A 12,594-nucleotide genomic window follows, 5' to 3' on the forward strand; every position below is an offset into this window, starting at 1 on the left:
GACAGCGGCAGGAGCCGAGACGATTACAGTATATCAGAGCTCGAACAGAGTTCGAAAATCGAGGCAAAGTGAAACATTTGTATTAAACTTTCCTATGTGCTTGGCCTTACTGAAGTATTTGTAGCTGTATTTCAGCTTCTGTCTATTTCTATACTTTACAGTAGATAGTGTTTAGCCAGAGAAGAGAGATACAAGCGCTATACCCCCACAGTAACCGTCGATTCCAATAACCTTAACTAAAGCAGGAAGATCAGTTTCTGCTGGACACAGCTGTTTTCTGAACTGCAAATCTCCAACACAGGCTGAGGGCGCTGTGTGTCCAGGCTGAGCGGTTATATGAGAAAAGACTCAGCGAGCTGCAGGCGCGGCTCATTACTCTGCGCTCCCCGTGAGGAATGCGCGCGTCCTCCCTCCTTTATTACCTTCATACACTCCTCTCAAACCACAGCAAACTCGGTGAACATTTACTGGGTCTCTCTTTCCGAGATCACAGGCAGAAACAATAAACACGCTGAAAACAGGAAGGTATTCCTGATCGTAGGCGAAGATGCGCAAAAATAAATCTCCTAAAATCCAATAAAGTCCTGTCACGTCCAGGTACTATTCTGGTGTATCTGAATAGTTATGGAAATGTTGTTACAAAAAAGAGACAAATGAACTTTTTTATTTCATTCGAGCTGTAAATTTGAAAATGTTTTATTTTCAATTATCTAAATAATACAAAACACAATCACTCATCGTAAGCGTCTGACCATTGATATTCCGGAATTATGAGCCCGTACACAGGCATTGCGAAATCACACGCTCACAAGCAATTCAACGAATATGATGCTTTTCAGGGGCTGAATATTAGACACGAGTCATCGTGCGGAGTTTTTTCCTCTTGTACCGCAGTCTTTGCTTCGGAACACCCCTCTTGCCGCATGTGCGCTTTTTTTTCGATTTTCTGTATAGAACACCGAATATCTTGAAGAAGTCTGGCAAGCGAGGACTGCTGGATTATTGACGTGTAAACATTGGTTCAAAATCAACATCCTCTGCTATTGCCGTTGCTTCTTTGATAGTTTCTTCAAATTCCTCATCTGACTTTCAATATCAAGGGATATTGTGCATAATACCATACTATTTGTAGCTTTCTTTTGATCGCCTGTTTTATTAAAATGCCAGCCTCTTTTACAGTTATTTTAGATGTTTGGCAAGGTGTAATATCCTCCCTCGCATCCTCAGCTAAAATATTTTAAAAGTACAACAAAATTACATTATATTGAACAGCACTAGGTTAACATTTAGAATTCAAATTAAGGTAAATATACGAAAATATTAAAATACAACTCCGGCGATCTGTCGTTTTTGCTTGTCAAGTTCTCAGATAATTTTGCATTGTATTTTTAATTATTTTAGCTGAGGATGCAACAGGAGTATAAGTGAATTCTCCCGGAACATACATTTCCATGGGTGAATACTATCTGCTTGGAAGTTGCCCTTGTCAGTAATTATTGGAAATTCCCGGTACTGTTGACTCTACCGCAGTCTTTACCTCTGACCAACCCTCAGTTGTTTACTACTGCAAATATCAAAATAGTTAAGGTTTTGCGGACAAATTAAATATCTGTGGTGATGATGTTTACTATGGGAGGAAGTGCGTCCCTGGGTGGGCTCAAAACACCCACCTTTGGGTTAAGAGCCGAACACGCTAACGAAATGCACCACAGAAACGCTTACATGTCGCTTTTTTTCCATTTACATACTTTTGGTGAACAAAAAATTCGCTCACATTTAATCTTTCGTAAGATATATGATTTAAAAAAGTTCTACAAAAAAATGAATACATGCATTAAACCAAATCAAGCCCTCTGTGAGTGTCCCGAATGATCTATTCTGTAAAACAAGACAGGAAGAAAGGTTTCGCTAGAATTTGAACACAGAATTTCCTCTTTATTAAACAGGTGCCTTAACCAGCTAAACCACGGCGCCAGCAGAGCGCTGTTCTTACAGCTGCTTGGACATACCGCTCTGAGACATTTGCGTTCGATGTGCCCTGAGCCTGCTCGCCGAGCAAGTTGCCTCATTTTCATGCACTAGCAGCCCTGATACTAAGAGACAGGATGAGAAATGGCTTTTATCTGGCACTTTTCATATCCAAGGAGATCAATGTGCTTTCCGTGTACAACAGGGTGTCCTCTATACTCGCCACTGAAGCACAGGACACGCCTGGTGGATTGACATCACTCAAGCAAAATAGTGAAATGGCAGGTGGAAGAGGAAAATGACCATCAAGAATGAAGAAAGATGATCTTGAGCGCGCCAACTCATGTCCGAAGGGGCTGACTTTCTTGACGAGGTGGCCGAGTGGTTAAGGCGATGGACTGCTAATCCATTGTGCTTTGCACGCGTGGGATTGAATCCCATCCTCGTCGTCTTGAGCTTCTGATTTGTGATCCATTTCTAAGTCGGGTTTGTGCACTTTTGCTACTGTAGTAGAGCAGTAATATTTCTAGCGTTGGCTGAACATGGCTTACAACAGTAGCTGACAGACAATAGTCTCTTAATATTTAGGTTACACTTATGTTTTGTACTGCTTTCACCTGATATTAATAGTAGTCCTGATGAACGGTTATGGGACATGGTGCATCTTGAAAAATGTTCTTGTTAATTTCAATTAGGAAAAACTGCTCTCCCCAGAAGCTGAAACAGGTCGTGTTTAAATAATATGCAATGCAATAGCAACGTTTGGAGTTGAATCTAGATATGAGTCCTTACCTGTTACAGGAGGCGTTTTAGGACTTTTTTTTACCTCAGATAAAGCTATCAATTCATCTTACATTTCTACTACATCAGTATTAGCAACGTTATCTTTACCTAGCACTAAATGTAGCTTTAAATAAGAGTAAATTTTAAAATATATGTAAAAGTAAATGCTATTCCATATATTGTAACTTTGTGGTATTTAGAATGTTTATCTGAGGATGCAAGGAAAAGTATTATACCTTGCGAAACATCCAAGACAAAGGTAAAAGAGGCTCATATTTTAATAAAATTTTCGATCAAAAGAAAACCACTCTGTATATCATCGTTAATATCCCAAGATATCGACGTTCAGTTGAAAGATTTGAAGAAACTCTCCAAGAAGCAACTGCAGTAGCGGAGTTTTGATTTGAACCGATGTTTGCACCTCAATAATCCATTAGTCCTCGAAAGAAACAAAGGCAGGGATGTTTTGAGTGTCACCATGATCCTCTTCTCATTTCAAAAGAAAGGTTTTGTATGATCCTGATTCCACTAGAAAAAGAGTCAATTTCTGCCTGCACTGATATCCCTTCAAACGATTTGTAAGATCTCTGGTAGAATATACAGTAGAATCCTGGTCTATTTCTTCTACTAAAAGAGACTATGGGACTGAGTATTTTGATGTCGAACTGGGATTTAAATAAACAGAAACAGTACACTACATTGGGCTACGCGTATGACAAAACGTGGGCGTTTTAAGTTGACCTTTCCATAGCTCAGTTGCTAGAGCGTAAAACTGTTTAAAAAAAGCAGCGGGCGATTATGTCGCTGTTTTGAATCTGGCTCGAAGGATGGTGTTTTCTTGCTCCTTAATTAAAAAGTGAAAACAGCGAATTTGTCTTTCACTTTGACGTTCACCGAAAGCTCAGTAAACAGAGAAGCAGAATTCTCTTCACATCTAATTGTCTTGCTTTGGCCTTTAAAATGCGCTCTGTTGACTGTTCACATTTCCTAACACAATTAGCCTGCGGAAAAAGTTCACTATCAGGAGTTTAGTTCAGTGGTAGTGCGCTCGTACTATATGAAGCTTCGTTTTCATTCGCTGGCGTCTCCACTCTGGATTCTCTTTAAACGCGATATCTTTCCTTCCTCGTGTGACTTCCTTCGTGTGTGAATTTCAGGGAGACACATAAACCCTTTGTCTGTTTTCAAGAGACATTTTTATAAAACCAGACAAAATGAAAGACGTAGTAATTAGACACACGTAAAAAACACGTGAATCTAATTGAGAAAATGCGGATCTGGACAATGTATTACTAGTAGCGGCTCTGAGCTCACTGTAGTGCAGTTGAGTAAGATGATAGTGGGGCCAGTGGCGCAATGGATAATGCGTCTGACTTCGGCTCAGAAGATTGCAGGTTCGATTCCTGTCTGGCTCGTGAAGGTTTTACACCCGCTACTCAACACTCTTCCTAGTGTGTGCGGTCCTACACAACCTTACTATAGACTGGGTGAGTCTCCTGTTCCATCTCCAGTTCTTTCCGCACATAACGTCTTTTTCATCACCGTTATTGTAGGACCACAGCCACAGATATGAGAAGACATACTGTTCCGAACAACTGTCTTAAATAATCACGTTGAAAAAGTTGACAATAAGTTTTTTTTTTTCTTAAACATAACCTTACATTTGCCTGTAAAGTTCAAACTATTTTCTGTAGCCACAAATCCCCAATATTTCTGCCGTCTCCTGAGAAACACAAGTATAGAGTTAAAACACAATAAATAATACCACAAATCTATTCAGTTAACACCCAGATGTGACAGAGGTGACTTGCACCCCCTTTAAATATGTATTTCCTAAATTTCAGTTCTCTTCCCTCCCCAAGATACCTGCAAATTCACTATCGCATATTAAAGGCTGTACACGCATTACCTGTAATACAGCTACTAATAAAAATATACATTAAAGTTAATTATTAATAAATAATACTATTATTCATAAAGACGTATTCATAAGATTCATCGTGAATAGTTGCGGTGTCTGGAAAGCAACTGTAGTTAAATATAGAAAAAAGAGTTGTAGTTATTGAGGCAATTTCAGGTAGAATGTAAGAACTAAAGTTAACTAGTCCCACAGTAATGCGGGGGGTCCTATCAATAGAAAAAAAAAATTGTAACCCGAAAACACAACAACCACAAAACGAGAAGTCTTCAGGGAACCTAGGTAAATCCCTGTAGTGGACTAACAACTATAAAAACAAACAAACAAATGAAACAACTTCAAAACATAAAGAAAAAGAACATTAAAAACATATCTGGGAAACAACAAAAACACAGAATCTAACTGCGAGAGCTTTTTCAAGTTTTTGGTACTGCATCGTGCTCCTCTCATCTAAGTAGATATCACTCAGGTCAGTTGGAGGTCCACAGCTGATGGTAACTTAAGTACTGTAAGTAGCTGTGTCAGCATGCATGGGCTGCAAAGGAATGAGGAAAGGTTTATTCCATGCTGAAATGAGAAGAAAACATAATGTTTTGGCTGTGGAGCCTTCTTTGGAATAAACCTTTACTTGTTTATTTAGACCAAATCTCCAGCAAATACCTAAAAGCACCTAAGCTCGTCAGTTGCTTTCGGTAGCTTAAGACACAGGCTACACTGCTTCAGGTGAGGTTCGAACTCAAACCCTCGGCATGACATGGCTGTAGAAGTACCGCACGCTGACCGATTGCACAACTGGAGCTGTGTAACTCCTTCTCCTCATACAGACTTGAGCTGCAGAAACACAGGGCAAAAACTGGGTTTCGGTTGCAGATCCATCTCCACTTGGGGGAAAGGGACAGTAAAATAGCAAGGAAAATACAAGAGAAGAAACTGAAAGAATTGTGCTCACTGCAAACTAGGAAGGAAAGAGGTGGCTGGATACATAAAACAGCTCGGCGGATAATTTGTAACAACATTCTTTGGTGAATGGATTTCTCTTCAAGTTCCGCCGTGCAGTTTGAACGTTTGTTCTCCCAGATCAGTTGGTTATATGAGATCAGCTGATATAAATTAGGACTAATCAGAATCAATACAATTGATGTCTGGCAAAGGCAAATAACCTTTGTACATGATCTGGAATGTGACTGGTTAAATTTCAGCATAGTTACAACTTCCTTTATAAAGGGTGTGCACACTTATACAACCAAGGCATGGAAAGATTTTTTTTTAATTATTGTTCAAAAAAATGTTCCATTTTTTTTTTCTTAAATGTTGTTGTTTAAAAGATCTTATTAAATGTGAAAAAATCGGACTGTGAAAAGGTCAAAATGTTAGTGAAAAAATCAGTCATGTGAGGAAAGATGGATTGTGGGAGACCCTTGACTCTCCATGTCATGCTGTATTTCTCTCTCATTCTACTGGGAATGATGGTGCTGTCGCTTCTGGATAAAGTCTGTCAGTGGTCATTCCAGATGGGTCAGGTATGACTGCGCTTTGGCACAAGAAGAGACATGTGACTTGCGAGGACCCTGAGAGTGTCTTTTCTTTTAGAGCTCGGATAGCTCAGTCGGTAGAGCATCAAACTTTTAATCTGAGGGTTCAGGGTTCGAGTCCTGGTGGTTGTGCTTTTCTTAAATCTATTGTGAATGTCATTATAAATCGTCTTTTATCTTTCACTTTTCTAGCTGTACTGTGGTTATTTTAAATGTTCATCACTTGTATTTTCTCTAGTGTTTCCTTTCACAAACCGAAATTGTTCAAGGTGATCTTGTCACTCTACTCCACGTAGATAATCTAAATCAGTGGTTCTCAAACTGTGGTACGCGTACCGGCAGTGGTACGTGGCGTGCCGCCTGGTGGTACGCCAAATGACCCTGGAACTGTGTTGTGTGCGCTGAAAAATCGGGATGGGTTTTCATATTTTGTATTTTAATACGTGTCGAATACGCAGCCTATGTACTACGATACATTGCGTGCTAATACTTCAGTGGACACAAGAGATACTCTGTAATTCTATACCACTCTATAGGAATGCGTGCTACGGATGCAAGTGACCAATTGTATTTAAAAAAAGCTACTGTATCTCCAGCAAATAGGGAGAAAGGAGAATGTGTGTGATTTTGGAACAATGCCAACGTTGTAAACACAGGAATGCATAGAAAGACGTGCTACGAACGCAGGTAATCTTGTGAGCACACGAAAGCGTGATACCAGAAAAATATTTAATAACTGTTCTAATTTGAGAAAAATACACCGAGCGTCTCTGTGTTTTGCTCCCATGCGCATGAAATAAAAACTTTAAATAAATACGGAAATAAAAACGGAAACGCGGAAAAATGCAAGCTTGCAGATTGCTAAAGCAGGTAAGCTACACTATTTTGAAGAACCTTATTTACCGTTGGCAAAAGAGCTGACACGTATTAAGTGTGGAGAAAAAGCTGCTAAACAGCTCGACCTGCTGCCCCCCTCCCCGTGAAAGACACAGTCATTCATAGAATTATTGAAATGAAGGATTATATCAAACGTACACTGATAGAGCGCGTTAAGATGAGCAGATTTTTTTCACTGCAATTAGATGAGTCTGTAGTCGATTTGGTCAATTTGCTCGTTTACGTTAGATACGAGTTTGAGGGTACGTCCCACGAAGACTTTCTGTTCTGTAAACCGCTACCAACAGGAACTACAGGAGAGCACATATTTCAGCTTCTGAATAAATTTATCGAACAGAATGGCCTCGACTGGATAAAATGCGTCTGAGTTTGTACAGACGGTGCTAGAGCAATGACAAGCCGACATAACGGTGTAGTTGCACGAATTAGAGAGGTTGCTCCAGAAAATAATGTACGCATTACAACATCCACCGCGAGACCTTTGCCGTCAAGAAAATGCCTGACGATTTAATATCTGTTAGACTCGAAAAATTGTATCAAGGCTCGAAAAATTAATTCACCTCTGCTTTGCTCAACTAAACAGGCTCACCCCTCTCACTGAAATGGTGCTTTTTTATTAGTTGTTGTTAATGTTTTTTTTTCCTGTAAAACACTTTGAGAAGCCACCTTTAAAGACGCTATATCAAATAAAGTTTATTATTATAATATTTATTATATGTGTGTGTGTGTGATTGTGTGCGCACACACACGCTCATGTTGGTCATTGAGAATTTCTGGGGTTCCTATGAGATGATGACTTGTAGGTGGTACTTGGATGCTTTGGTTGGATTAGGGGTGGTATTTGGTCCAAAAAGTTTGAGAACCACTGATCTAAATGAAATCACTGTAGAGTACAGGGCACGCAGTGAGGAGGTCATGCAGTGAGTACTCTTGAATGCAACAAGAGGAAAGGCACACTGCACATCTGCGGAGCATCACGTCCGAGTTTACAGTGACATCAGAGATTGGAAACGATGTAGCTTTTTTATTAAAGGTTCAAGGAAACCTGAATATGTTTGCTAAGGTATTTCAGAATCACAGTCAAATCGAGTAAGATTGCTGCACAGATCTGCAGTCTGCAATTAGAATACTATTTGTGCGTTGTATAAAATACGCCGTTGTAGAATACTATTCGTGCGTTGTATAAAAAACTTTTTTAAAACAGGAGAGATACATTTAGGAATGCGTCTTCCTGTAAAAATAAAATCACTTCAAGGGCACTATAAGCACCGTCTGAAGCCTGCTTCACAAAGGAACTATTTTCAAAGGACCAAAGAAGAAAATATTTCACCAAGTAAGAGGAAGCATCTCAGAAAAAGGAGGTGGGGTTGCTTCTACATACTGTAACACAATAAGGTCAGACTACAAATGCCACTGTACAGAGTAATTTGCCAAGTGGTCTAAGGAGCTGGATGAAAGCTCCAGCCCCTTTGAGGGCATGAGTTGGAATCCCACTGCTGCCAAATATCTCCTTGTTAAGAATCACAGTTTTGTTGTTGTTGCCCCCATGTAATTGAATCAGTTTCAATAGAATTAATTTGAAAAGTAATAATCATATTTGTTCTGTTCCTCTTCTCATTGCAATTTGTACCGAAATATTTATTTCATTTTATTTTAAAAACGTGATAGCCTTGATTGGAAGGAGGTGGCATTGCAGGCAAGGTAGCCAAATGTTAAGGCTTTTGTCTTGTAAACAGAAAGTCGGAGTTTCAAACCCTGTCCGTGCTTGTTTCACTTATCATGACGTTCCTTTATCTAAGTCTTTAAATGTCTTGCACTGTACGAATCTCTATAATAATAAGAAAATAACTTCATAATCCTTCTGTTGTCCTACCATAATCTGCACTGCTTTTGAATCGACAATGTTTGTCTCTCTTCACACCCAATTTATAAATGATCGTCTCAGTGTAAAAAGGAACGTGTGTTTGGTACAGCCCCCACTCCATGGTGTGATCACAAACAGATCAGGTGAGCTGTTAGTATAGGTTAGAAGTATCATTCGATGCCCTGAAAAACTGACCTAGGGACGCACAGACTGTGTTTTTTGAACAAGTACACAATAAAATATTTATTGGAACAAATCATTGCCTGCCTTCAAGACTGTCATGCTAAACGCCATGTGTTCATCCGGGTGTCAGTTGTCCTAAAGCTTCAGAAAATTGGACACAATGGGTGCATTCAGCACAGTGCTTTCTAGTACTCGTCAGGATGGCTGAGTCTTGTCTTTCCATGTTGCTTATGTGCCCTGGTCTCTAAGTGGAGGTGGGGGTTCAAATATCACTCCCAATAGCTAGGGTTTTTTTCCCTGTCTTGCACTGTTCCAGTCTACTTGTACTCACTGACAATCACAATAGGAGGAAAATGTAGAAACTGCTTAGCAAGAACATAAAGGACAGGAAAATGCTTCCCAAACACATAAATGTCTTTAGCAGAAAGGAAAATTAGATAGGCTTCGATTTCTGCATTTATATAATCCAATATATAAGCAAACAGCACAAGGGGACTCTTCAGTCTACTCCTGTCCTACAGTAACACTGATTCAAACCAAGGTTGTTGCAGCTTCAAAGCAAAGCTCTTACCATTCTTACCAGCAAGATTTGTTTTTTCAAGGAAGGAAACACTAATGTAAAATATACTGTAAATAGACAGGAAGTATTATTAAGTTAAAATTATAATAATAATTGTTAAAATAATCATTTTGTTCTCTCTTGCAGTAACTGATTATAATATTTGTTTGTGGTTTGGTGATTATTGAAAGCAGAACAATTGTCAGTAACGTTTGAAACATACAGGCACGTGTCTCCTGCAGTTACTGAAGAATTTTCAATGTATTTCTCTGTGTCCGCGTGCCTGGTGCATCTTTATTGGACAAAGTCTTTCTCCACTAAAAGAAGGAAAGAAAAATTTGATTATTGTTAGTTCATCAGTTGTTTTGATCAAATTATTATAATGCAGTGCCAGGTACAATTAAGGTATATTATGTACATGAACATCATGTCTGAGACAGTGATGCCAGCTGACTATCGCTGGAGGACAGTTCATCATGAGTGTGTAAGTAAGCATAATGAAGGAGAAGAGATCGGCCTCTGTGATGGAGTGTCCAGTGACACTAACTATCTGTCCTACTGTTCTCTGCTAACGTAGTGGGTGAATGTAAGGTTTCTTTCTTGTAAAATATAATCGAGTGCATTTTTGCTGCTGAAAATGAATCTTGTGCATTTCAATTCTGTGTTCATCTTCCGATATTGTCACCTAATTCTGTATATCATTTCATCAGACTGCTACATTTGTAGGAGCTCAATTGCATTAGATTGCATAGTGATAGTATTTCTTGCTTTTTAAATACTTCAGTCAAAAATGTTGAGAAAGTGCTCCTGTTTTCACCATTCTAAGAACTGTGATGCAACAGAAATATTTACTCTCATAAAAGAAGTTCTGTTACAGTCTTGAGTGACACAAACCTTCTCTTTTACTGCACTACACTTCTCCAGAGGCCAGTTCAGCACACAAGGATCCTCAGGCAAACAAATGCTATGATCGCTTGATAAAAGCCATTTCTCATCCTTTCTTTTAGTGTCAGTGCTACTATTGTATGCAAAGGAGGCGACTTGAAACTGAAAGATGTAATCGTCTTACAGAGAGTCTTCATGAAGTCATGCGTCGGGTAGCGTTCCACTGTCAATTGACTGGGCTTGTGAAGAAACCAATCTCATTCAACGACCATACAAATTGCACACCTTAAGACACATGAAGATAAATGTGTGTGCTGATTGACACAAAAAATGTCACTTCACATTATCCGCAAAGCTGTTTTACTTGTCCAACCTCCTCTTCCTACTTTGCAGTAAGCACAATTCTTTCAGTTTCTTCTCTTGTATTTTCCTTGCTATTTTACTGTCCCTTTCCCCCATGTGGAGATGGATTCACATCCGAAACCTAGTTTCACTCTGCGTTTGTGCCACTTTTACAATCTGTGTAGGAGCTTTCCTAGGGAAGTCCAGTGGTGCAATCAGTCAGTGTGTGGTACTTGCACAGCTGTGCACAGTGGAGTCATGGTGAGGTGGTGAGTTCAAGCCTTCACTGGAGCCATTAAACCTTTTGAATGTTTTCCATCCATAAAAAGTTCATTTGCCCTAGCAGTTTCACTGTGACTTTGCAGGTAAAATATTAATAAGGAGAATAATGTTTCGTATTTGATAAAAATAACCACACCAGAAAATATTGAAGAGAAATTGCTTGTTGCACTATTCGCAGCAGGCACTCAGACACAAAAACTTTCCTGTCACTAAAATAAATTCATGAAGAAGAGGAGTGACATCATTGCAAAGGCGATATTTTCTGATGGCTGTTTCGGTTAACAATTATTCGTGTTAGAATTACTACTGTCATTACTACTAATAGTGATAAAAACAGAGGACTCACAGCTCTCTGGGTGTTGGTCTGGACTCTAGAAAGTGTTTCTATTTGTAAGTGGCTCTGGACCTCAACACCTGTTGATGGGCCACTTTTGTCAGACACACCAGTGGAGCCCAAGCCCACCTACACACACATTCACACACACTGACAGATATACACCCACACACTCACACACATGTATTCTCACAGACACTACACACACTCACAGACACAACACAAATTTATACATTCAATCAGACACTCACGCATTCACAGATATACACTCACACACATTCACAGACACACACATAGACACCGTATACATACATAGACACGGCATACACTCTTAGGTACAGATACACTATAACTAACACTAGTGCAGATACTGCTAATATTGCAACAGTAACACTATCACCAAAACATACACTATTCTATCATTGTTACTAACACTGACACAAACTACTTATAATAACACTAATGCTATCATTAAAACTAACACTACTACTACTATAACACTATAATTATAATTAATATTAACATGAATATGAACACTAAAACTAAAACTATCGGTAGCGCTATCATCATTAATACTCACATGAACACTAGCATTAAAACTAACAGTTGTACTCTCATTAATATTAACATGAATACACTAGTATTAGTATTAGTTGCTACCCATGACGTCACATCGCTCTTTGTGACGAAGGCGAGACACCTAGACGCGCACAGTGACGTGACGCCTGTCGCCGTGTTTACCATACTTATGATTTATAAACACTGGAAAAAATGCATTTAAACTGTTACTTACATACATGTGTCAACTTGGAATATAATTTTCTAGCTCTAGGATAGAGTTACCTAAATAATAATATGAATAATCATTGTTTAATTTTGGATTGAACATTATTAACACTAAACGCAGTATGGTAATTGATCGATACAGTCTTTATTGACTGTTTACTAGATATTTAAAACAGGGTCAAGAATGGGAAATGAATCAGTACTCACCAATCGGTGAAGTTAATCGTTTATCCTACGGTTCTTCAGAGATCAATAACTCTC

At 39.0% G+C, this 12,594-nt stretch overlaps 2 non-coding genes across 2 annotated transcripts; both read left to right on the forward strand.

The window, feature by feature from the left end:
* Positions 1-2,335: 2,335 nt before the first annotated feature.
* Positions 2,336-2,417, forward strand: trnas-gcu (transfer RNA serine (anticodon GCU)). Its single transcript has one exon. It is a non-coding gene; the product is annotated as a tRNA-Ser (tRNA).
* A 1,676-nt stretch (positions 2,418-4,093) lies between these two features.
* On the forward strand, positions 4,094-4,166 carry trnar-ucg (transfer RNA arginine (anticodon UCG)). The gene has a single exon. It is a non-coding gene; the product is annotated as a tRNA-Arg (tRNA).
* Positions 4,167-12,594: the final 8,428 nt, after the last annotated feature.

This window comes from Atractosteus spatula, chromosome 10, assembly GCF_055471065.1.
Source record: "Atractosteus spatula isolate fAtrSpa1 chromosome 10, fAtrSpa1.hap1, whole genome shotgun sequence".
Taxonomy (NCBI): domain Eukaryota; kingdom Metazoa; phylum Chordata; class Actinopteri; order Semionotiformes; family Lepisosteidae; genus Atractosteus; species Atractosteus spatula.